This window comes from Macrobrachium rosenbergii, chromosome 6, assembly GCF_040412425.1.
Source record: "Macrobrachium rosenbergii isolate ZJJX-2024 chromosome 6, ASM4041242v1, whole genome shotgun sequence".
NCBI classification, from domain to species: Eukaryota; Metazoa; Arthropoda; class Malacostraca; order Decapoda; family Palaemonidae; genus Macrobrachium; species Macrobrachium rosenbergii.
Genome location: NC_089746.1, coordinates 46,439,012 through 46,443,011, shown reverse-complemented (window position 1 = coordinate 46,443,011; position 4,000 = coordinate 46,439,012).

Genomic DNA, 4,000 nt, shown 5'->3' with positions numbered 1-4,000 from the left:
TCTGTTTAATTGCATGTGAAGGATTCATAATATTATTTCATCCAGTTTTCAAAGGTATTTTACTCTAGTCTGCGTGTATGTCTTATATAAATGTAAATAAATAAAATTAGTCTACGTCTATGCAAAAAAGCAGGTGAGTTTCATCTCATATTGTGAAATAATTCATTTATTTTACTCCTTTGTATACCATCACTTTAAAAGAACATTTTTCTGGAGAAAACGTTTTCTTTCTAACTGGACTTTCTGCTTAACGAAACTTCAAATTGTGTCTGTTTCGGTTCGGGAGTTTCATAACGTTTTCTTTCTAATTGGTCTTTCTACTGAACGAAACATTGCATTGTTTCTACTGCATTTTTGGAGTATCATAAAATAAAGCGCCCATTTATTTATCTAACATCATTGTTTGTTTTTATGCGAATGGGAAAGAACAGAGGTGATTGTCGGGAGAAAAAGATATAGGGAATTCAATGTCGAATATCAATACATTTAAAAAATAAAATTTGATATGCTCGCAGGACCCATAACGCCAGTTTCAAATGAGAAACACGACTAAAACGCAATCCGCATTTAATTACGAAACATGACTAAAACACAGTTATGGACTCCGCACAAAAGAAGTTTGATTCAGTGCTTTTCTTCCATTAGTCAGCGTTCATTCAAACCGTTTCATGATAGAACTTATTCAAAATTGCTCTTATTTTCTTTCCATCTCCTGCCAACTCTCAAATCTAAGAGGCCTTTTTTCTTCCTTTTGTTTATGTCAAAGGAAAGAGAAGGTTATTTACAACATTGCAAAAGAAAGACATATTTATTCTGAACATTTCTCTACTTATTTGTGTTTGTTTTCAATGATTTTTGCATATGTTTAATTCTGGTTAATTGCATTTCTTTCTCAAATTCATTTGCGTTCATGTTTTTCGTTTATCCAAATTAGCTGTGCTCATTTTATATAAAGCTAAAGTAATAACAACATATAATCCACTGGATCCCTCCCTTAGCAACATACCCCTCAATCCCCTTAAACCTCCTACACCCCGCCCCCACCCACCCTCGCTTCCATCGATAAAATCCCTTTCTATGGCGAAGGTTTTCCACAGCAAAGGTTGCGCGTAAAAAGGGCACGCTACTTACCTTCATTCCAAAAGGGATCGAGCCCTTCTAATCGTAGGTCGCGAACATTGGTTCTATATTCGACGCACAATGGTGACAATAAGCCTCATATACAACGCGCTAAGACCAATTTTATAGAACACTTATGACCTTCATTTGGTGGCCATAGCTTTCTCTCTCTCTCTCTCTCTCTCTCTCTCTCTCTCTCTCTCTCTCTCTCTCTCTCCTACAAACAGTATATGGTTGTACTAGATTATTAAGAGGAATTCTTTTTGATACACATATATACACAAACGAATAAATTAATAAATTATACATATATAAATATGTATATATATATATATATATATATATATATATATATATATCAATGACGTATATTGATTTTTTTATGTTTATATTTTATATCACGTTGTTTTTCCCATGATGGACCTTTTTTATATATATATATATATATATATATATATATATATATATATATATATATATATATATATATATATATATATATATATATATATATATATATATAATATATCAATAAATAACTAAGTCAATATATCATTGGAGTGTGTGTGTGTGTGTGTGTGTGTGTGTGTGTGTGTGTGTGTGTAGAGATGAATATATACCCTGAAACCCCTAGTGCACATTAGGCTGGTCTCTTCAAAACAACTCAGATAAATTAGTGTTGATACTTATTAGAAAAACGCCAAAGTTATCCCGTAATTCATGTAAGGGCTCATAATAGGACGCGGTGTGTAACAGTTTTTCTCTAGCATTACGGGTTTTATTTTCCAAAGAAATAATATCACTCTCTCTCTCTCTCTCTCTCTCTCTCTCTCTCTCTCTCTCTCTCTCTCTCTCTCTCTCTCTCTCTCTCTCTCTCTCTCTCTCTCTCTCTCTCTCTCTCTCTATATATATATATATATATATATATATATATATATATATATATATATATATATATATATATATACATATACATATACACACATAATATATATGTGTACAAGCATCATTACATTACATCAAATTTAGTGATTAAGACAAATAATATACAATGTACAATGCCACGTATCTCTCTCTCTCTCTCTCTCTCTCTCTCTCTCTCTCTCTCTCTCTCTCCCTCTCTCCCCTCAGAGTAACGATCGCTTAATGGGATTGTTTGGAAGGAAGAAACATGATTTATTGAAAGAGTTACAGGAAAACAAACTATGAAGACAGCATAACAACACGGGAACCTTTAGGCCACGCCCCCCAGCTCACCGCCGGAGCTATAATAATTCTTCGATGGGTTTCCCTTCCAAAGTTGCTTATTTGCAATGAGCGGTAATAAAGGGTAATATTACGGGAATAATCAACGAGTAATAGGTCTGTAAGTGTTCTGTATAGACCTCGCATTCATCATCGTCTTCCCTCCCCGCCTGGATTACGTGGGAGCTGTTATTTGTATTAGAGAGAGAGAGAGAGAGAGAGAGAGAGAGAGAGAGAGAGAGAGAGAGAGAGAGAGAGAGAGAGAGAGATGGTTTTTCCGTTTCTCCATTACCTGTTCTATTGTAAATATACTAAAATTAAACAAAATACACCAGAGAGAGAGAGAGAGAGAGAGAGAGAGAGAGAGAGAGAGAGAGAGAGAGAGAGAGAGAGAGAGAGAGAGAGAGAGAGAGGTTACCTACGTTCACTTGGATTGTATAGATATTGGCATTGGTATAATGTGAGATAGAGAGATATCTCCTATTATCGCCTTACATAGGAGAGAGAGAGAGAGAGAGAGAGAGAGAGAGAGAGAGAGAGAGAGAGAGAGAGAGATTTTCTACGCTCACCTGGATCGTATAGAAAATGGCACTGGTATAAGGTGAAAAGAGAGGCATCTCCTATCATCGCCTCTTTACATAGGAATTGTTATTTATTTGTGTGTGTGTGTGAGAGAGAGAGAGAGAGAGAGAGAGAGAGAGAGAGAGAGAGAGAGAGAGAGAGAGAGAGAGAGAGAGAGAATTACCTATGTCCACCTGGATCGTACAGAAACTGGCATTGGTATTAGGTGACAAAGAGGGCCATCTCCTATCATCGCCTCGATTACATAAGAATTTATATTTCTGAGGCTATGACATAAGATTTTATACATCTATTAATAGAGGGAGAGGCGGGGGGAAGGCCGGTGTCCTATCACCGACAAAAAATTCGAAAAAGTCTGGAGTAAATAAATGGGAAATTAATTAAACAACCGACTGGTTATTCTAAATGCTTTTTTCCTATTAACCTCAACAGTTTTTTACTGCTTCCTGTTAAATTTGAATATATGTTAAAAATACAATTAACAAAAAAATCTATTAAATATAAACAAATACGACCGATACTAAAAGTACTCCTAATAACGTTTCTACTACTGTTACTATTGCAGCAAAGGTTCCCGATATATCGGCAATTTACCAAGGATCGTGGGGAGAAGTTTACTAATAAAACATAGGTTGCCAATCTTACCGATTGACAGACCATGAACTCCTGACATAAATTTATCAACTTTATATATATATATATATATATATATATATATATATATATATATATATATATATATATATATATATGCATATATATATATATATATATATATATATATATATATATATATATATATATATATATATATATATATATATATATTACTCTTCAACATATTATTCTTCGACTATCTTTTTTATGCGTTATCGACTTACTACTCGCAGTTGATTAGATAATTTGAGAAACAATTTTCAAGGTACTGTAACTTTCAGGAAGGTGAACGAGTTTATGATTCTGATATACCACCCCACAAAACCCCACCTCCCATTTCTCTCTCATATCGTACTCTGCAGGTGTTAATGACAAAAAAGAAAAATTAATGATAAAG